Source organism: Hippopotamus amphibius, chromosome 10, assembly GCF_030028045.1.
Source record: "Hippopotamus amphibius kiboko isolate mHipAmp2 chromosome 10, mHipAmp2.hap2, whole genome shotgun sequence".
Taxonomy (NCBI): Eukaryota; Metazoa; Chordata; class Mammalia; order Artiodactyla; family Hippopotamidae; genus Hippopotamus; species Hippopotamus amphibius.
In genome coordinates, this window is record NC_080195.1 from 90,632,975 (window position 1) to 90,656,869 (window position 23,895).

Below are 23,895 nucleotides of genomic sequence, written 5' to 3' on the forward strand. Positions count from 1 at the left end.
AAAGAACCTGGAGCAAAAAAAAAATTTTTTTTTTTATTAGAAATCATGTCTGAAAGCTGCCATAACCAGTTGTGTAGGCATGTCAAAATGACTTTATACAGTAAATAGGAAACAAACATTTAAAATTTTTTTTCTCATATTGTTGCTTTGAGAATTATGCGTTTCTGCTTGTGGCCACCTAAAATACGTTATAACAAGAACAATCTTAAAGAAGAAGGTTTACCGATTTTTTTGTTTTTCTCAGCAGACCAGAGTAGGGATGGTTATCATTCTGAGAAGTATACAGTGCAAAAGGGTGATTCAAAACACTTCAGGATAAAAAACAGATGAATTCTTAAAACTGTTAATCTCTGTAAGTAATACTCAATGAACAGTAAGTAATGAAGTTTTCTAGAAGTTTCGCTGTGCACACAATTAAACTTAACATTTTTAAGATGTGATTTTTGTATATTTTAAATACCATGGTGTTTGGGATTCTTAAAAATGTTAGCACTTTTTGTATAATTTTAAAAATATATTAACACCCTGATAGTATTTATAACAAATGTTTTAACAGAAGTGCTTGATGTATAAACATGACTGAATAACTTTAAATAATTGCATTTAATTGCTGTTTTGCAATAAAAGCAATGTTTTTTTTAAATGAAAGGAAACACAAAGGCACTTTCACCTAATTTTTGGAACTGTCAGTTTTTATTTTAATATAACTGAATTTTGTCATGTAAACTGATACATTGCTTTATGCTCCAGTATTTTAAGAGTTAAAATCACAGGTTGCAATGAAATACCTTAGTAATCAGATATTAACAACTTCAGATTTTATATAACCATTTTCAGCAATATCTTTAGACATTAAAGATAGACATACTGCAGCATATTTAAAAGCAGAAAAGGGGGATCTCGGTTGCTCTGTTTTCTTTTTAAGAAATCCTATTATACTAAATGCTATTTTGCCTTATATGTTAGTCTATGGAAATCTAGAGTGAAACTTTATTTTTAACTTTAAAATAATCATATTTCTTTTTAAAATATTGATGGGAACCTGATTTATTCGTTAAAGAAACACGAGTTAGAGCTGTCTTAGGTATGTTTTTTGTATATTGATCACCGTGTTTATCTTCCCTTTTTTATTACACAGTGTAAAAGATTGCTAATTGGGGTCATAGAAAGAAGTGCAAATTAACTTTAAGTAAATTTTAGCATTAGAAAATGCATCTGATTTCCTGCAGATCAATTTATGTGTGTATACATATATAATTTATGTGTGTATAAAATATTTTTGATATTGCTTGTATTTACATTGCTGTTAGTTGCACTGAGGCATGGGGTGTTTGAAGTTACCAGATCAGTCAACATTAAAATACAGAGATGCTATAAATTGGGAAAGGGCAATACATGTCTGCTATCTATAGATATTTACCTGGATAAATTCTATATTTCCATGTGAGTTCACAGTTTAATTCTCATTTAATATAATCTTTGACATTCTTTAAAAAGAAGTTAATATATAAGGTAGATATTTCAAAATTTGAATAAAGCAGGAACACTTTTATCACTTGCTATCATCAAACAGGTGCAGGAAAAATAAGATAGCTTGTTTATTCAGCAGGTTTCTTGCTTAAAAAATTATTTTTGAATTCTTTTATATTAATCTTAGCTCTCATACATACAATATTGCCTTGTTTCATTTTTTATTTTTTAATTCATTATTTTGCTTATTTGAAATTGACAGAATATTTCTCTAAAATATACTGAGAAATGATTCAACTGATGATTTTAGCTGTTGTTGTGGGGTTTTTTTATTTAGAGGCCATAGCAAAATAAATGCCATAAAATAATGAACTTTTAAAGTACACAGATATGTTAGTTTGTGAGTTCAGAAGAGATTTAATTGTACAAAATTACTGACAAATGCTTTTGAGTTGAGGTAGAAACAAATAAGTATTGAGAAATATTTAAGTTGTATACTCTACTGAAAAAGCTAAGAAATTTACTTTCTTTTGCTATAGCTATGACTTGTAATTGCATATTTCAAAAGTGTAGGCTTTTCAGCAGAATTATTAGCTAATTTTTCTTTTAGGAGCATAAATGCAAAACATTGATTACATTTTTTCACTGTTGACATTTTAAAACAATATACAGAGTATAATTACTTTTAAAAAGAAAAATATTTTAATATTTTTGTTAAATTTATTTGCAAAGAATAGTTTGGATAATTTGCTTTATTCAGCAGTTTTCCCAATCTTTTGGAAATATTAAAACCTATTCCACTTTACAATATGGAAACTACTTCACTGCTCAGAGAAAGTGAAATTCATTTGTAGTTGTCAATGTAGATTATGGGCCTTTACCGTCTTAAGTGTGACAGTGTTTTGGTTTGTTTCAATTATGCAACAGTCACATAAAATGCTTTCTTTCTCTCCAAGTAAAAGAGCTATTAAATAATTAAGTATAAAATTTAATTCTTGTTGAAAAGTAAACTTTAAAACTGCAGTATTTTATCCTCAATTTTTAAAATGTGAGAAATGTTACAACACGGCATTTTTGATGAACATTTTATCATCTAAATGAAATGCTTGGTTCTAAATGGTAAATTCCAGCAATGAGATAAATGTATTGCTATTAGATAGAATATAATTATTGATTTCTGACACAAATTCAGTGACCTCTGCCATAAAAGATTAGTATATGTGGGATGACATTGGATTTGCAATAACAAACGTAGATGGTGAAGCACATGAGATACCAACCTTTGTTGTTTTGGAGGAAGTATGTGCTAAAAGTAAAGAGATACTTTTCGTGTAAACTGCTGTAATACTTTGTCGTTTAATTAATACAATAAAGCTTGAATATTAAAAAATTAATTGCAATTTTAAAAATGCATTTGTAAGACTTTTTCCATAGAAATAACTGCAGTGTATTATTCTTTTATGAGATGAACAACTGTCATATTTCCATGCAGCTAATGTATAACTATAAATTAGATAACCAAGTAATTTTTTAAATCTTATGCTTTGATTTAAACACAATTAATAGCGAATAAAATAATCTGGTTTTGACTTTTTCATATAAAAGAATGGTTGATTTGCACTTGAAATTTTTACTTCATATTGCTTTAATTTTTAAGTTATCGTAAAGTAAATATTGCTATTTGATATAGTTTTTAAACAAGGTAGGGTTTATTGTATAAGCAACCTGACCTAGTATATATTTAAACAATGGTTATTTACGTTTAGCTCTATATTCTTCTCTCAAAGTCAAGATCAGCAAACGGCCTCTTTTTTGGTGCTCAAAATTTTTTCTAAAAAACTCTTTAGTTTTTAGTTTTCGTTTTTAGTTTTCTCTTGTTTATGTATCCAGATATGTCTGGTAACCTGAGTATCTGCTTACATCCTGAGATATCTGTCTTGTGAGCAGTAGGCTGGAAAGTGTAGTGGGCTCTAAGTTTATTCTTATTTCATAATCTGCTTGAATAAATGAAGATTTTGTGTTTCTTATAGAAAGCTAATCTATATATGAATCAGTATAAATGATCACATCAAATCTGATGATTTTGATATTTTGAAACACTGAATATTACGCATATGTTAGTGGCCATTTACATGTTTGTATAGTGATTCTAAATATTCGATCATTATTAGTTTTAAAGATTTACTAGTTTATGGAAAATGAAGAATGCCATCATTTGCTTAAAAATTATTAATATTTACTAATTTTATAATTGATCTACTGTGCTGTTATTGAAATATTACATAATTGCTCTCCTTAAAAATACCATGAGACTAAGCCGTGCCTTACTTTCCATTTCTCCCATTAACTTAAGCGGTCAACATGTGTGTGTTGGGGATGCCTGAAAACATTTCAAAAATTTTTTTCTCTCCTGTGATTATCAACTACTTTACTATTTTCAGAGATTTTGAAAGGAATGATTGTGTATTTTTTGCATATTTATATAAATGTGAGGAATACATGGGCTTTCTGTGGACTTCAGTTTAAAAAACTAAAATAGAAAATAAGATGAAGATTAATGACATGGTGTATTTTTATAGCAACTAATTACAACTTGCTATTCATACATAAACAACAAACTGAAAAGATACACAGTGGACTCTGAGAGTGGCCTTCATTTACTTTTCACTTAAGAACTGTTGGAAAGTGGTGGCAAAGGGATGGTTTTGGTCCAGTCTGTATGATCTATGTTTCAGGCCCGTGCAGTCATTCCCCATGTTGAAATCCTCTAATCAGAGCCCCCAAAACACTCATCTCAGAAATTTTTACAGAAAGGGGTTGCAGAACACACTCTTTCTTGTTGTTTACTGGAGGGTCTGTGATTGGGGTTTCTTTGGCAAAGGTAGTGTTCTTCTCTGTATAGTGATTTAAAAAAACAAAATCACAGTTTGGGTAGGTCAGCTCAATCAGTTGGCCAAATCAGCGTAATAACTAAGCCAGCTCAGCCTTAACAAGGATAATTAGTTTTTCATTCTTCCCTAAACCTGGGCACTTTCCTAAAGAATGCGGACAGTTGTGCATGAGAGATTGAGTTGCTGAAAACTGTACAACATGCATTTTCTCCTTGTGAATTAATAAACTGTGTTTTGTGATCAAAATAGTTTATATCAATATATATTGTGTGTCCAAAATATTTAAACAGTGATAGAAGCAATTGTCTTGAAATTAAATATGTGGGATTAGCTTTATTATAGTTTTATTTCAGATGTCATCTGCAAGTTACTTTTTAAAAGCATTCTTTAAAATTTTTCCTATTACATTCTGCATGAGGCATGATGGTTTAGATATGAATTTTTTGCTGGTGGAGCAGTTTCTGAAAATTATATGTATGTTGCCAGTGCTTATTCTGTAGGAATAAGCACATGTTCTTTCCTCTCCATGCCTAGCGTTCATTCATAAATATTCTCTAGAGAGATTTTTTTTTTTTGTCAACAGCCAAGTTTAGATATGTTCAGGTAGCTTGACAGTCAAAAGGTTAGTGCACAGAAAATCCCTGTTCAAGTGCAACCTAGCTATTTCTAAAACATGTTCGACTGTCAGGAAATGAATCAACAATGATATAGAAATAAAGAATGATTTGTAATTTTGGCAGATGAAACATGAAACAGAGCAGAATATTTATAGAATGATAACATTTTTCTATTGACATATTTTGTGCCAACAAATTTAATTTAGAAACTGCTATTTGTTACTAGAAGCCAGTAATTGATTTTGGTAATCAATAGTTCAAAATGTCTGATGTAAAACAAAGGGCTGACTTTTTTTTAAGAATATTTAATTAATTAATTTATTTATTTATTTGGTTGTGCCAGGTCTTAGTTGCAGCTTGCCAGCTCCTTAGTTGTGGGACATGGGCTTCTTAGTTGTTGCATGTGAACTGTTAGTTGCAACATGCACGTGAGATCTAGTTCCCTGACCAGTGATTGAACCCAGGCCCCGTGCATTGGGAGAGCAGAGTCTTAACCATTGAGCCACCAGGGATGTCCCAAGGGCTGACTTAATGAATTGGTCTTAGATAAAATGTAAGCTATTAGGTTACCTCATATCTGGAATTTGTTTTAATTTTTGATACCCTAATTATTAAATATGAATGTAGTAATATTTGCATATTTTCTACTTTCAGAATTAGGCAGTCTACCTATGAAATTTGTTCCCTCCTCTTAGATAAGTTAACAACTTAAGAGTAATCAAATATATTACAGTTTCCATTTTCCACCGTAATGCCTACTCAAGATGTAACTTGCAGTAGCTAAATCACATAAAAGTCTGGATTAATAGTGAGATGAGATTATGTAGCCCAAAATGAAATTATATATATAAGGTACAGGTGTTTACTTGCATTTCTGTGGTCAGATATACAAATTGCATTGCAGATAGAGCTTCTCCTTTCTCACTTGAGTGAAGTGCAATTAAAAGTAATTTACAAATGTGCAAAATGTACAGCTGCTTTCTTCTAAATTTCACAGAAATGAGCTAAATTATAATGGGTTTAAAAGTCACTACATTTTAATGGTTTTTAAATTGGATTGGAAGCATCATTACTAGGTTTACTAGATAAAGGAAATTAATACTTATGGGTCCTTGGGATGACCTCTGTCTAGGTGGCAGTGGAACCATTAAGGTATTGGAAATTACAGCCAGACCAAAACATGCAGCAGGTTTGTGAGAATCAAATAAGTGTGTAGATCCCCTCTATGTACTCTATGCCTTTATTCCATTTACAGTATATACTCGCTGACAACATGCAGAATGATCCAATTATAACTGAAATGTGTGTTTATGTGTGTGTGCATGTTCACAAGATGATGATGTGTGTGTATGTAAGAGATCTTTATGTTTTCTTTGCCTAGTGGTATGAAAACTATCGAGTAAGATTTAAGTACGCTGGTAAAAATAGGGAATACTAGTAAATTGTTTTTGTCTATTGGATTATAAGCAATGATCATGAATGTACATTTCTGGAAAATCAGCTTTATTAAAAAATCCATGCATTTCACTTGGAGGTACTTATATATACTCAATAGCGATAAGCTACTGTTATTAATATTATCCGACCAGGTAAAGACCTTTATTTTATTGAACTATAGTTGATTTACAATATTGTACTAGTTTCAGGAGTATAGTGAAGTGATCCAGTTTTTTATATATACATATATATATATATATATATATATATATATATATACACACACATACACACATTTTTTTCAGGTTATTTTCCATTATGGGTATTACAAGATATTGAATATTGTTCCCTGTGTTGTTCAGTAAATCCTTGTTGCTTATCTATTTTATATATAGTAGTGTGTATCTGTTATTAATCTCATACTCTTAATATATCCATCCCCCAACTTCCCCCTTGGTAACCATAAGTTTGTTTTCTGTGTCTGTGAGTCTGTTTCTATTTTGTAAGTAGATTCTTTAGTATCCTTTTTTTAGATGCCACGTGTAAGTGACAGCATATGATATTTGTCTTTGTCTGACTTACTTCATTTAGTATGATAATCTCTAGGTCATTCATGTTGCTGCAAATGGCATTATTTCATTCTTTTTATGGTTGAGTAATATTCCATTTTATATATATATATATATACACACACACGTATATACACACACACACACACACACACATACGTATATACCCCAGTTCTTCTTTATCCATTCATCTGTCAATGGACACAAGTTGATTCCATGTCTTGGCTATCATATATAGTGCTGCTATGAACATTGGGGTTCATATTCAAATTAGAGTTGTTATCTTTTCCAAATATACGCCCAGGACTGGAATTGCTGGATCTATTTTTAGGTTTTTAAGAACCTCCATACTGTTTTCCATAGTGGTTGCACCAATTTTACATATTCACCAACAGTGTAGGAGGGTTCCCTTTTCTCCACACCCTCTCCAGCATTTATTATTTGTAAATTTTTGATGATGGCCATTCTGACTAGTGTGAGGTGATACTTCACTGTGGTTTTGATTTGTATTTCTCTAATAATTAGCAATGTTGAACATCTTTTCATGTGCCTGTTGGCCATCTGTATATATTCTTTGGAGAAATGTCTGTTTAGGTCTTCTGCCCAATTTTTGATTGGGTTATTTGTTTTTTTGGCATTGAGTTGTATGAACTGTTTGTATATTGCAAATTAACTCCTTGTTGGTTGCTTTGTTTGCAAGTATTTTCTCCCATCCTGTAGGTTGTTTTTTTGTTTTGTTGATTGCTTCCTTTGCTGTGCAAAAGCTTTTAAGTTTGATTAGGTCTCATTTGTTTATTTTTGCTTTTATTTCTTTTGCATTTGGAAGACTGATCTAAGAAAATATTGGTATGATTATGTCAGAGAATGTTTGGCTATGTTCTTTTCTAGGTGTTTTATGGTGTCATGTCTTATATTTAAGTCCTTAAGCCATTTTGAGTTTATTTTTGTGTATGGTGTGAGAGAATGTTCTAACTTCATCAATTTACACGTAGCTGCCTAGCTTTTCCAACACCACTTGCTGAAGAGACTATCTTTTATCCATTGTATTTTCTTGCCTCCTTTGTCGAAGATTAATTGACTGTAGGTGTATGGGTTTATTTATGGGCTCTCTATTCTGATCCACTGATCTATGTGTCCATTTTTGTGCCAATACCATGCTGTTTTGGTTGCTGTAGCTTTGTAGTATTGTCTGCAGTCTAGGAGGGGTTATATCTCCAACTTTGTTCTTTTTTTTTAACTTTTTATTTTATATTGGAGTATAGATGATTAACAATGTTGTGATAGTTTCAGGTGCACTGCAGAGTGACTCAGCCGTGCATATACATGTATCCATTCTCCACCAAACTCTGCTCCCATCTAGGCTGCCACCTAACAGCCTACATTGAGCAGAGTTCCCTGTGCCTATACAGTAGGTCCTTGTTGGTTATCCATTTTAAACTCAACTGTGTGTATATATCAACCCGAAACTCCCTAACTATCCCTTCCCCTCACCCTTCCCCCCCATAATCCTAAGTTCACTCTCTAAGTCTGTGAGTCTATTTTGTAAATAAGTTCATTTGTATCATTTGTTTTTAGATTCCACATATAAGTGATATCATACAATATTTCTCTTTCTCTGTCTGACCTACTTCACACAGTATGACCAATCTCTAGGTCCATCCATGTTGCCGCAGATGACATTATTTCATTCTTTTCACTGGCTGAGTAATATTCCATTGTGTATATGTACCACATCTTCTTTATCCATTTCTCTGTCGTTGGATATTTAGGTTGCTTCCATGTCTTGGCTATTGTAAACAGTGCTGCAGTGAACATTGGGGTGCATATATCCTTTTGGACCATGTATTTCTCTGGATATACACCTAGAGTGGGATTGCAGGATCACATGGTAGCTGTATTTTTAGTTTCAGCTTTTTTCTTTTTCCTCAGGATTGCTTTGGCAATTTTGGGTTGGTAAAGATCTGTTCTTGACCAAGCTTCTTTGGCCTTGAAATAGACTTCTTTTCTTTGCAGCTAGGAATAGCCAAACTTTTCCAAAACTCTTCTGGAAAGGCATGTTGATGGTTGAAGGAAGAAGGGGAATTGGAAGGTGAATGACTGCATGATTGCATTGGGCCAGGGAATTAAAGGGCTTTTACCCTGTGTAAGCTCAGAGCTTTATTATAATCAATCCTTTATTATTTCAACAACAATTTGCTTTTCTAAGAGTTTTACCAAAATAACTGCAAAAAAATGGCCTTGGAGGTAGTAGAAAACTGACTTATTGGTTATGAGTATGCTGATGAAACCTTTTATCTATCCTGTCTACAACATTTTTTTCAAGTGACTGACTCCTGCCATTGCAAGTGTTATACATGACCAGTCATTGATGCAGTGGTTCAGATCCTGTGCAGAGGTCTTCATATATCTCATCTCCCTTAATCCTTTAACTAACCATCAAAGGTGGGGATAATTATCCCTATTGTACAGATAAGAGTTCTTAGAGTGCTTCAGTAATTTTCTTATAGTTCCTGGCCTAGTAAGTGTCCATGTCAGGATTTGAACCTGTGTTAACAGTGCTTCTAGTTCATGCTATTTTCCAGTGCACTATGTATTTAATGATTTTGACTTTGAGAGTATGAGGAACATTAAATATAATCCTCTGATTTAAAAAGTCTTTAACAGTTGAAAAACAAAGTTCTAAAAATATTAAAAATCAGTCATAGGTGGAGAATAGTGAGAGGTACTTTATATAATAGGTATTTTTTAATATATGAAGTACATTTAATGTTGTTTAAATTAAGCAATAGTGAGTGACCAATGAAACACTTTTGGTCATAAGAGTTTTTCTCCAAAAAAAAAAAAAATGATAATGTGTATGGGTAACAACTGCATTTCTGTGAGGCTCTTTTACACATCGGTGGCTTAAAATATTAAGAGCTATGGAATAGCACAATAGGGGGAGAAACATCCTCTTAGGAAATTTCACTAGCTTATTTTGTTAACATATATGTTATTATAACCAAAGAGGTACAAGAATTGGAGAGGCACGGTAGTTTTTCATTGTGGTCACTGATAGTACCCAGTGCTCCCCAGCAGAGCACTATTATGGCATTCCACATAACCAGAGACTCAGAACCCTTCCCATAGTGCTTCACTCCCTTAAAGTAGGTGTTCCCATTAGATGATAGTGTCTCTTTAAAATTTTGTTTGTCCATATTACAGGCTGTGTAGAAAGAAACCTGAGCTATATTATAGACCAATTGTTGGTAAATGTTTTAAAATTAGATTTCTAACTTCTCTTGCTAAGACTAACACTTAAAAGAAATAAGGATATGGGCATAAAATACATTTTATAAAATTGTTTATTTTATTTCAATTAAGTTTTATGTAATGCTGGATATTATTTTTCAAAATATCTTGATGAATATTGAAAAATTTGGTCCAAAATCGCTTTTCCAATACTCAGATATTTGATTCATTGGCTCTTAGAGCTGTGATCATTGAATGCAATTTCTTTAACTTCCTTATTTTATGAAGGAGAAAATGGTGACTTAGGCAAAAAAGAAAAAAATTATCTTTCTGTTCATGGTAATACCAGTGCCTGGAAAGTTGGCTTTGAATATAAATCATCCTTCAAGTTTTGTATTCCTTTCTCTACATAAGGGCCTCTTACCCTGTAAAGTCATTTATATCCAGCTATCAAATGTTCTGCTTTTCTTTATTTAAAACATTAGTGGTATGGAAGCAGAATAGAAGCAGGATTTAGCTTCATTATTAAACATGAGAAAGACTGATAAAAAGTATATATAATTGAATATAAACTTGCCCATGAATTATTATTTCCGTAAAGTCACATTATTAAAAGTTTCTAGTTTATCATTTCATCCTTGATTTATATCCTAGGGCACTCTGATCCTTTAATGAGTTTTGTTGAAATGTCCACTTAGCATCCTTTCTGAAAAATTGAAGATAGTCCTTTGAATTTCTTTTTTCTTTCTTCTTTTTTCTTTTCTATTTTCTTTTTTCTTTCTTTCTTTCTTTCTTTTTTTTTTTTTTTTTGGCTGTGTTGTGTCTTCAGTCTTCCTTGCTGCATGCAGGCTTTCTCTAGTTGTGGTGAATGGGGGGCTACTCTTCCTTGTGCGGTGCATGACCTTCTCATTGCGGTGGTTTCTCTTGTTGCAGAGCACGGGCTCTAGGCATGCGGGCTTCAGTGGTTGCAGCATGCGGGCTCAGTAGTCATGGTATATGGGCCTTAGAGTGTGTGGGCTTCAGTAATTGTGGCACACAGGCTTAGTTGCTCCACGGCATGTGGGATCTTCCCGGACTAGGGATCAAACCCGTGTCCACTGCATTGGTAGGAGGATTCTTAGCCACTGCACCACCAGAGAAGTCCCTGAATTTTTATTTCTTTATGAGATTAAAAGGTTATTTTAAAAATGGAGATATTTAACATGCATGATTCTTAACCACAGCTGGGTGAATGTTTTACATATGTGTAAATATATGTAATCATATGCATATATACATGTAATCTCTCAGATCAGGATATAGAAATTTGCAGCACCCCAGAAGACTATTTCATGCCCTATTGATACCTATCACCATAGATTAGGTTTACTTGTTTTTGATTTCATAAAAATAGAATCACACAGCATATATACATTTTTGTCTGTTATGCTACTCATCATTTTGTCCATGTGATTTTCCATTTGCATATATCAATAGGTTGTTCCTTTTTATTGTGGTTTAGTATTTTTTATGTGAATAAAGTACAATTCATTTATTAATTCTACACTTATTGGTTGTTTCCAGTTGTCTTTATATAATTTTTAAAACTTAGATCTGGTGTCAAAAAGGTAGAAGTTTTTCTCTCTAGTAGATGAAATATGAAATAAAATCACTTTAATTAAACCAATAAAGGCAGTGATTGCTTTATATAGTGGATTCATGGATATTTGAACCACATGAAACAAGGACTCAACGTCACTGTTATTAATGGAAATATTTTCTGAAAATGAGGATGTTTGTATTATTTTAAGTAAATGCTAAGTATTTCTAAAATATTTAAACTTTTAACCATTATTCCTTTGCTTTTGTTATTTATTACATTCATGTAATTATAATTATAGGTTGGCCCACATATGCATCTTTTTAAACTCAATTATCAAGTTTTTAAAATTCCTTATGGATTGCTGAAATTTTCTGCTGTAGAACAAAATAAATTGAACCATTGTCTTTGAAAAAGCATAATTTAGAATGATTCTAAACATATTTAACCTCCTAATTTCATATATGAACAAAATAAGATCCAATATTTTGACACTAGGGATAAATATGTGTTTGGAAGTAATGGAAATAGTTTTAGAGAGATTTTTATTACTGTTTTCTGTTATTTTTGTTGTTGTTTTTCCACAGTTCCTGTGATTCTATATTAAAATTTAAGATGATTTACTCTACTAGGAAAACACAGACATTACTAATAAAAATTGAAAAGTTCTTTATTGTAGAATAAAATAAGATTAAATTGTTGTTTTGATGCTATTAACCAACTCACCTATTGAGTTACTTACTAGCTTCTGTTGAGTACATCCCCCACTGCTAATGAATATATTTGTTACGTTGGCTATATTGGTAAATAGTTTGGGATTGTCATTTGGTATTATTTACACACTAATAAGCAACTGCTCTAAATAAAATAAATAACATTAAAGTACTGTATTCAAATGTAGTTTACAAAGCCCTTTCACATAATACCCACATTAACTCTGGGAAGAAGAAGGTATTGCACTCCCCCACCGCAAACAGTGAAATATTTGGTATCCTGTAGTTAGTAAAGAGTGATCTATGACCTGTACTGGGATTTTTTTCCCACTCTAATTCTGTTATCTCTTATAAGAAACTACATCTCTGTAAATAATGGAACCCCATTTGAGAGGCCCAGGGTGAACACACATTCTACTACATTTTTTCAAAATAATTTTTTAAAACCAGTTTTATTTATATTTATTGCACGACAAAATTCCCTTATAATCTGGAAATGTATCATCAATAAAAATAATTCATTTTTACAGCTCTTTTAGGGGTTGTATTTTAAAGACATTTAGCCTCTAAAAACAGTAGTACCACTTTCTAGTATTTTTGTTTTTATACAACCAGTCCAGATTTGGCTGAGGTCAGTGATGCTTTTTATTATTTTTGACAGCTATACAATGCCCAATAATGATTCTATTTTTGATACCAGCTGGCAGTAAGCTTCCCTCTCAGAAGAATTCATATGTGGCTTGTTCACCTTGCAAACATGTAATGGAAACTACAAAATTCCACTGCTGTGCTTCTGCTTAATTAGGTATAGTTTCATCTAATAGGAAGAGAAGACCAACTTCCTACAATGCTTTTTTTCCCCATAATTTTATTTTAAATATTAAATACACTTTTAAATGTGTGCAATGGCTGAAGGCCTCTGAATAAACAAACTAATGTGAACATCTGAAAAACCCTAGTTTGCCTACTTCTATGCCTTATATCTTTGGCTTTGCAAAAATATGGTCCACTTCAAAGTACTGTCCTCTTTAACTCAGGATGTCACCTTGTAGCAATTGGACTTTACTGACCGGTGAAAATAGATGGAATTATTCTGATCTCACTATGGAGAAGGTCAAGTTCACAGCTTGGATTTGAGAACAGCAGAAGGAATCACCTTAGAGGAAGAAGCCGATTTTAAAAAAGCAAATGTTTATTTACATTGAGTTCATCAGAAATAGGTAGATATCAGGAAGGAAACAACTGCAGAATTACTTCAGGGTATATTTTAAAGTGCCTCTACTTAGGTATCCTTGTCTAAATATGTTAACTTTATAGCCATTTCCTCGTGAAGAATGCATCAACATTTCTCTAGATTGATTTTTTTTTTACTTTTCAGTTAACATGCCTGTTTTCTTGCTGTAATATTTAAGCAATTTTATCTTAAAGATTTCATAATACTTAGTTCATCTGTCCTTATTTCTGTAGTTTTTCAATTCTATGTTTGCTTTCATATAACTGCTATGAAAAGCAACCATGGTAATTAGAAATAAGTATTATAATTCACAAAACTAGCATGACTTGCAGAGATACAAGTTAAAATATAATAGAATATATGTATATATTTATTATTATAAGTTCATCTCAGTAAATTCATATGTATATGTTTATGTATGATAAGTAATATATACAATAAATACATTTGTATTTATATTAGAATGTATATGTATTTGTATCTATTTACATATACATATTTATTTACTGAGGTGAACTTAATTCCTGAAAATTATTTTATGCTTTGAAATTTTGATCGGGAATAGTCTAAATCTCAGGTTATTTTGGGTGGGTATAAAAGGTCTCCAGGAGAAAACAGCAATAAATAGGACTTTTTAATTAATAGTAATTTATTTTGAAACTATAATATTTATATTCTGAAAAAGCTATTTTTTTGTTTGCTAGTTTGATATAGAGCAAGAAGCAGTACATTAATAGGTTATCATTTTTCCCAGTATCTTATTTTTTGGTTAAAAGAAACTGAATTTACATTTAACTACAATGAACGAAGAAAAGAGCTCAATATGTTTTTATGTTTTCCAGACTAATTGTGAAGTAGTAAAGTACAAAATTTCTAATCAGTTTTAACATGCACAGAACTTATTGTCTATAATAGCTGTTTTGCTGTAATCATAGTTATGAGTATAATTTATCAGTAAGTTTTCTTTTGAAGGGAGGGGATATAGCTGATATTTCTTTGATTTTTTTTTTTCTTGTACTGTTTGTAAGAAGTTCTAGTTTATAGAAAACTATACTGCAATTTTGGCCAATACAGACCATAATGATACCCAAACTCAAAAAGATAATTGCCATATGTGGAAGATTGTCCTCCTGCCCTGGCCCAATTAGTATTCCTTATTCATTGTAGAACCTAATGGTCATTGATAGGAAATAACATTCCATTCTGATGCATAACTAATTTGTCATTTGAGTTGTGTTGAAAAATTCAATAAAATTCAAGCCATAAGGGATTAAAGAGGTATAGATTATCTCATTCTTTTCCATCATTTTGGTTACAATTTTTTTTAAAGTCTTTTTAAAAGAAATGTTGCAAAATGAACTGCTAACCATTCTCCCTGTGTTGTTCTTCTGGTTTCTGGTGGGTGCTAGCTATTAAGTAAATGATCCAAGGAAGGAAAAGATGAACAATGTGCTTTGACCATAGTAATATCTGCCTTCTCCCTAGAATAATAAAAATCAATCTGCAACCAGAGTGGTTCATCAGTTACCTATCTTCCACGTGATGAATACACATTTCTATACCCTTATTAAAAACACGTTTGTAGGTACTTATCCCCATGAAGCTTATAACTTGGTTGAAAATATTAAACAGAAATGAACCACATGAGAAGAATAGAAAATAGGCTAAATTGACTGAGATAGTGGATTTTTTTTTATAAAAAATCATCTGCTTTTTTAAAAGAAAAAATAATCAAATCAAAGTAAGTAACAGTCTCTTTGTACAACTTGCTGTGAAAAATAGACTTTGAAATTCCATATAAGCCTATTGGAAAGGTAGTTGTTTACAAAATCATTAGTTGATACTCTGTGTGAAAACTACCCTGATAATATATTGGGCACCCTACTTACATGTCTACTGTAGAACAGGAATTGGCATATAATAGATGCTCAACAAATAAACATGTTGAATGAATGAGTGAACAATCCTAATAAAATGAGTATTTGTTTCTCTAAGTGGGTTTACCCTTCTCAACGTGGCTCATTTCCTTAAAGACTAAGAAGATTCTTAAAGCTGTTTCTGGAGCGCTTGTCTTTCAATGATTCAGTTACTTTGCAAATGAATAGCATCTAGTTAAAACTTACAAATTTAGAGAAATTACTCTAATTCCTAGTTTGTAATATTATCAGCCAGTGAAATTGGTAATTTCAGAGAATCTTTTTTTTTTTTAATTTTTTTCTGTTTTTCTTGGGGTATAGTTGTTTTACAATGTTGTATTAGTTTCTACTGTACAGTGAAGTGGAGCTCCCAGTGCTATACAGCAGGTTCTCATTATTTTTTTTATACATATTAGTGTGTATATGTTAATCCCAATCTCCCACTCATCCACCTCCCCTTTCCCCGCTTGGTGTCCATACGTTTGTTCTCAGAGGATCTTTAAGTGTGGGAATTTGTCATCATTGTGGCTGTATCTGGTCTGTGAAAGAATGAAGACTATCACCAAGGGTTTAATAATTAATATTCAGTTATTAATAAATTGTGTTTAATGAGAATGTATACAGAAATATTATAAGAAATTGGTATGACACCTATAACACCTTTTCATTAGTGTAGGAAATGGAGCAGTATTTTTTCTCTTGATTTAATGAACTGCTAAATCCTGCAATTCATAGGTATTGTGATTTTCCCATTCATGGCTGTTGCCTTTGGTTCTCTTGGTGCCAAATTATCACTAAAAAATTTCTTTACTAATCATCAGGAAGGTTTAATCAAAATTCATTAATTTAGTTACCAATAAATATACACTTAGGAGTATGAGAGAAGCCAAGTTTTAATGATTAAATTATTTTACTGTGTATTGCTAACACAGATATAAAACCCATGATCTTTCCCCTCCTCTCTCTTCCCACAAAAAATAAATTGAAGAGAGTTGGGAGCAAATAATTTTTTACAGCAAAAATCTTTTCAAAAAATAATACTAGCACCTACTACCACTACCTCTTGGAGTCTGTACTGGGCTTCTCCTAGAGCAGTCCTGTTAGAAGAGTGGATGCTGGAGTCAGACTGCCCAATTCAAACCCACATCTGCCACTTGCTAGTTATCAAATCTTGGAAAAAGTACCATCCTTACCTTACTTTTCTTATTTGTAAATTGGTGATAATAGCACAACTGATTTTAAAGTATTTGTTAAATTAAAAAATAATAGCATCTCTTCCAATTAAATGAAGATGTATAGAACTTAATTCAGATGTAGGAGTGAATGTGAATGAAATGAGAAAGGAGGCATGTTCTTTGGAGATGTTAGTCTTCCTTAATAAATGTCATTGAAAAACTCATCATAGTATCCACTGTATTGCCATTGTGGAAGTCAAAGCAGAGAACAGAGTGGCAAGTTTCTAAGAATATCGGAAAGTAATAAATGTTGCTTGCTGTGGGTTTTTTTTTTTTTTAATCAGCATTAACTGGAGGGTTTGCCAGTCTTACCTTCCATTTATATTTTATTTTGAAACATTTCATCAAGGAACCGTAAGCATCTTAATTAAACCAGAGTAAAACTTCAAAGGGTCCACTTCACTTCTCATAGTATAGGTTCACATAAGAAAAAGCAATTAATTGAAAATCTAAGTTTTACATATTCCCAGGTTTCCAGTTGGGAGAAGATGAAATATACATTCTCAGCTCTCTTATTTCTCTCTGGAATCAACTGTTGCTTTCTCTTCATCTTCTTTTCTGGAATAACTGGTTATTTCGATTACTATCAAAAGGCTAAACAGTGTTCACAATTATCTTTTCTCTTTCTGTCGCTAATTCTATTGCTTAGTAAATTAAGGGAAAGGAATACCAGATGAAATAAAACCTGGTGTGATTTTTAAGGTTTGGAAAGGAAATCAGTATTTAGCTTAATTGTTGTCTTTTATGTACAGGTTTGAATATTTGTATTTGGAATAGCCCTTGAGCTTAATTCATCCGTTTAGACACAAAATATAATTCCAAGTCAAGCTAACCAATCTTTCATTAAGATGTATTGGTGTCAGTGTATCTTGGCCTGTTTAAAAATATCTTTTTATACTCTCTGTTTTGAACTGTTTAATTTTTTTAAACTTTAGTAAGTTTTCAGTGTAGAAAATCTTATTTGTCTCTAATCCAACATCTCCATAATAAGTCTATTTTTAAGAGCAAAATTGACCTTCTTAGATGACTAGCTGTTAGTGGGGAGCACAGTACCCAATCTACGCTGATCTAAATCTCAGAAATTTTTCCTATCTCGGATCTCTTGCCTTACAGATATCGAAAGCATCTATGCTTCTATTCTTTCAAATTTTCACAAAAATATTAGACCCGATGGTGTGATTTTTTTTCTTTTTTACCTCAAGACATAACTAGAAACATAAATCAGAAAAAACTAGCTGAATGAAAAAAATTAAGAAAAATGAAAAAGAAAATGAACTGATGCTTTGGGAAAGGAAATGATTTGGTGGTAGAGTGTAGATTAGATTAAAGCAACCAGGTTTCAGAAACTAGTGTTGAAGTTCAATAAAAGATGCCCAGAATTCTTGAGTGCAGTAAAACGCATGTATAGCAAGGGCCTTCCATAGAATCTGAATGTTGCTTGATTAAAAAGAAAAAAAAAGGTGAAAATATCCTTCAATGGGTCTAGCAATTTCTGAGAACATCTGTATGTTATCCATCCAAAGTAATAAGGAATTGAAATCATCTGTCACTACCTACTGCCACTTCATTTTCATAACAACCCTCTAACTATGTCTCATCAGGAAATTAAATTTCTATTCACATAGGTTGAAGGTTATTTACAAAACAGACTTCCACTGTGCTAGTTCATCCTGCAAATGCAGCTAAATTATCACAGCCAGATTATTGCAGCCATTTTCCAACTGATCTCCAAGATTTTATTCCTTCAATTATGTACTTTTTCTTTTGCCTGAAGTTTCCTTCAAAAATTAAGATCAAATCTCTACTTTTTTGGGTGTTTTATGACTCTGTTGCCTGAAGTTTGTTTCCTCCACCAAAACTTGCATATTGAGTATCATTAACTGATTATTAATACTGAATTGATCTTGGAGAAACTTTCTGTGAGGAAACAGTTGTTGGTATTGTTTTATAAGTTAAAATACGCAGGCACCTTAGATGGCTTAATAAAAATTTTGTAGAAAGATTCTGAAAGATTTTTTTCCCCAATTTTTATTGAAGTATAGTTGATGTACAGTATCATATAAGTTACAGGTGTACAATATAAAGATTCTGAAAGACCTTAAGAAGTACATGGAAATAAGTAAAGAATAAAGTTGATAGAGAAAATTGATGGCATTCTGCAGGGCAAGACACATTATGTGGAATTTAATTTTTCTTAAGCTGCCTTATTGAGTAAACTAAACTGTCTCCGAAATTCCATCTTTTAAAATATGACCAGCACGATTAATAGTAAAGACAGTAGCTCTATGTATACGCCATTTATTAGGCCTCTGAGGCCATTGCTTGACTAAAAACATAGCTTGAAAATTTCAGAAATTCTTTTCAGAGTCAACTTCTATAAGCTTGGCAATCTGTATTTAAAGATCGAAAAGAATAAGAAAGTTATTTTGTTTAGTTACCAAAACATAAAAATTATATGTTGTGGTTTTAATTGTAAGTTTATTTTTTTTGAACAAGAGTTTAAGTAAGGATATAAAATTCTTATTAGTTCGTAACTATTCTCTAGTCATTAACTACTCCGTGAAGATGTTTATATTTCTAAATTGTTTTAGAACCAATAGCTATCACTGTAACATAATAAGATATTTGAACTTATACAAATAACATCCAGAATGTTTTTAAGTAAATTTTAAAAAATCAATTGAGTTTGTTTTTAAAGTATTTTGTTGGACGCCATGGTAAAATATTGACAATAATGGATTTAAAATAAATAAATATTCTAATTCATAATAGAAGTCAGACTTTCAAAAAATTATTGGAAGATAAAATTTATAAAATTTTATATGTCAGTAAGAGAGTAAAATGAAGAAAACAGAGAAACACAGATCTGTAGTATTAAACAGCTATAAAAATCACTATTTGAACTTTCTTGTTACTTTACCAACCTGGACTATCACATTTATATATTAAAATGCTCAATATAATTTTTATGTTATTGCAGGAGGGAATGGTGTTTTTCAAAAATCGTACTTGCTACAAGCAAAAAAATAAAATAATTTCAGTGAGAACTAACTGAAATAATGAGAAATTTCTATGCCATGGTCAAAATAATGCCATTGCCTCCTGCATGATTGCTTCAGTGATTTTTGAAAACTGTATAATTTGTTTTATCTGATTTTGGCTATTGAAGGCTTTTTCTATCTAAATGCAGGTGTGGTAATATACAAATGTAGAATAATTTGTGAGTTATATTTTAGATCTAAAACATATATATATTTAATGGTATGATCAAGTTCATATTTGGGAAAGCATCCCCTGAAAGTTGGGTTTTTAGTATTTTAAGTATTGTCAATTGAACCAAGAGGTGATATTTTTCTTGTTTACTTATATGATAATTTATATGCTCTATTCAAAAGCAAGAACTCAAAATTCCCAGTTTTAAATGTTGCCACAGCTTCATACACCAAAGAGAACAGTTTAATTGTTTCAAATCTTGAGCTGGATTTAGTATTAAACATAGTTTAATGATTATGTATTTTTTCGTTGATAGTTAAACATATGCATCAATGTATATTTTCTTTTAAAAAATGTATATTTTCTTTTATATTTGCTTTAACATAAAATATAAACAGTTGAGCAGAGGTATGATAAAAATACTTACTTGGAAGGAATGGGAATTGAGCAAGCACAGTCTATTTTTTTGCCTCAGAGGTGGCAGTGGGAAAAGGTCTGTCTACCCGAGCTCTCCTGCTTCCAAATGAGCTCCGTTGATTTGAGTTTGATGAATGACCTCAGGGAGCTATGATGCCCACCACGCTGCCCAACATCTTGGCCCAAACAACAAATCAGCTAATAGGTCTCCATTAAGGTGCCGGCGAGGATGTGGATTGGATGGGGATATATACAGGGAGAAGTTATTCCTGAAGATGTTATTTTTTATAAAAAAATATTTCCACTGTGCTTCTCCCCTGCTTAAATACTTCCAAGGTAAAGACTATTATTTCTTATTTACATCTATCCAGAGTCTTGTATATGAAGGTTCCTTTCCTCACAAATGTTTATAGAATAAAATTTGATGTTAGAAGCAAGAATGAACTTTTGCTTCTTGTAGTTTGCAGGGTTAAAGCAAAACTCATGGGACAAGTCTGGTTTTATTTTTTGTTTGTTTGTTTGCTTTAATGGGGTTGTTTTGTTTTGTTTCATGAACTGTGGTGTAATAGAAAAAGAGCCAGCCAGCAAGCAGGAGAGCAATGGTGAAGAGGCCAGGAGCTAGAGAAAAGTTGTTAGTCCATTCTTTCCGCATCAGCTTCACGTTTAAGGCCTTGGCCACTCCTCTCTAGCATGTGACTCAGTTGGTGTGGTACTCTCACCAGGTGTTCCTGGCACCATACATTTGTACGTCCTATTCTACATCATGAAAAATTCTTCCCTTCTCTTCTGTCTGAAAATTGTCTCTGGTCTTTCGATATTCTGACATCTCCTTTGAAAAATCCTTGCTTCCTCCCCCAGGCGGAGTTTGCTTATTCTTTTCTGGAATGGATGGTGCATATCTCTAGCACAGTGCTTTTCACAGTGCCTAACAAATATTCACTTATATACGTGTCTGCTCTCGGACTAAACTGTCAGCTTCTTACAGGAAGGAATATTTCTTATTCATTTCTGTGTTCCCACCACTTTCTATTATGCCTTTCATAGTTGGCATTCTATGAAAGGCTGATTGATCTTTCAAAGCATTAAACCAGTCTTTTAGAACAATAATATATTTGCAATGAGGCGATATATGTCCCAAATAGTAGTTTATACTCTCTATTGCCTTGTTTTTCTCCATAAAGCTACATAATAAGGAAAAAAAAGCATCAAATTTAAGAACAAGATTTGTTTGAAAAGTGCTAATTTGAGTAACTTGAATAATTAGCTAAAGTAATATGAATATCATATTAAGAGAAATTGAAATTATAAATAATTTTTCCCACACTGCTTCTCAGTTTTTCCTAGACAATAGAATATTAAAGTAGAAAAATCATTAGAGGCTATCTTATTCAATTATATTATAAATGTATATTGAATAAATGAATGAATGAATAAAGCCCAGAAATGTTAAGTGACACACACAAGTCACATCTTTTAGCATCAGTGCTAGAACTGGTGCCCAGATCACAATGTCAAGTAAAAAGTGAAATCCTGACTTTTAAAATGCTTTGATTTTTTTTAAGGTTTTTATTTTCAAATAGTTTTAAACCTATAGAAAAATTGCAAAATAACACAGAGAGTACATGTATAAACCCTTCCCTTAGTTTCCTCTAATGTTAGCGGCTTATGTATTGATAATTACAGTACAATTATAAAAACTGGGAAATTAACATGAAATTCAGGATCCCGCATTACCTTTTTTTTGTTGGGTATCTTTGTCTTCTCAGTATTTTATGGTTTCTCTGTCTTAAATTTTTTATGACCTTGAAGGGGACTCATCAATTATTTTGTAGAGTGACCTGGGCTTGTCCAGTGCTTTCTCATATGAGTATATTGAAATTATGCATTTTGGACAAGAGGAAGTGTTATGCCCTATTCAGTGCATCATATCAGGGGACACATGATGTCACTAGATCTTGTTACTGTTGATGTTAACCATAATCTCTTGAGGAAGGTAGTGTTGGCTAGGTTTTTCCAGTGTAAGGTTACTATTTTTCCCTTTATTATATGCATGTACATATCTATTTATATATATATATTATGTATATATCTTGGAAGAGATACTTTTAAACTAACCAAATATCCCATTTTCCTTCAATCTGTTGCCCACTGTGTGATTTTGTGGGTCCCTCATTCCTTCTATGTTTATTAGTCGGAATTCTTCAAAAGAATAGCTGTTCCTTCTTCCCCATTTCTTTGCTTATTCAATTATATATTTATGTTAGTGTGGACACGGGTATTTATTTTAGTAGTTATAATTTAATATTAACATTGTGTAGTTTGTTCAAATTATTCCAGCATTGGTTATTGGGGATTTTTCTTCAGGCTGGCTTATTGTCTATTTCAGGGGTCCCCAACCCCCGGGATCTAATGCCTGATGATCTGAGGTGGAGCTGATATAATAATAATAGGAATAAAGTGCACAATAAATGTAATGTGATTGCATCATACCCAAACCATCCCCTCCCTCCCCCACCGCCGGTCCTTGGAAAAATTGTCTTCCGCAAAAACAGTCCCTGGTGCCGAAAAGGTTGGTCACCGCCGGAGATCTATTTGATATGTTCCATCCTTTTTTGAGGATTTTCTTATTCTTTGGCAACACAAGATATTCCAGACTCACCTTGTGTTTTTTCTGCTCAGCTCTGAAATAAGCCACTTGTTCAAGGAGTTCTTTTTCCTTTTATTGGAGAATGAATTTCCTTTTATTGGAGAATGAAGATCTGGGTGCCAGGTATGCTTATTGCTAACAGAGTGTTATTATTTCTAGTCCCTTTTAAAGGACAATGTTAGGAAATATAGGTATATATAGTAATCCATGCATAGACATTCATCCATATTTATTTCTATATCAATATGTCTCTAAATATATGAACAATTATGAATTAATATTGATATCTCTGATTCTAATCTAATACAACAGGGTTCATTTTAGCCTCCCACCTTTCCATATTTGTAAATTTTTCTTTAACAGTGAAAAATGTGGCTTTCATTTTCTGTAATATATTTACCTGTTTGTTCAGTCCTGGTACACAGAGCAAGTAGTTACAAAGTTGATAACCCTTACCCCAGTGGGAAACTGACTTACTAATCAGAGCAAAGTAATTGTGTACAATTATTTTTGCCTCACGGTATTTTAAAATATTGTTTTTCTAAAGCTACATTGGTTCATCATTTGCTTTTCCGTTCCTCTCAATGTGCTTGTGTTATTCATTTATAACATAACTAGGTTCACTTGTTACTCATATGTTCACCTCATATCCTAGGTTATTTAATTTTAATTAAGTTTTTTAATTTTATTTTTTATTAAATGTGCCATGGTTCTAAAAAGCGAAAC

The 23,895-nt window shown here is 32.0% G+C and overlaps 1 long non-coding RNA gene across 6 annotated transcripts in view; it reads left to right on the plus strand.

The window, feature by feature from the left end:
- Positions 1 to 23,895, plus strand: part of LOC130830033 (uncharacterized) — a 206,829-nt gene that overhangs the window by 1,321 nt on the left and 181,613 nt on the right. Inside the window, exon 2 of one of the 6 annotated variants that reach the window (XR_009047699.1) lies at positions 248 to 352. The exons of the other annotated variants lie outside the window; for them this stretch is intronic. This is a non-coding gene — a long non-coding RNA (uncharacterized LOC130830033). The remainder of the gene's footprint in view (positions 1 to 247; positions 353 to 23,895) is intronic. 6 annotated transcript variants of the gene reach the window in all.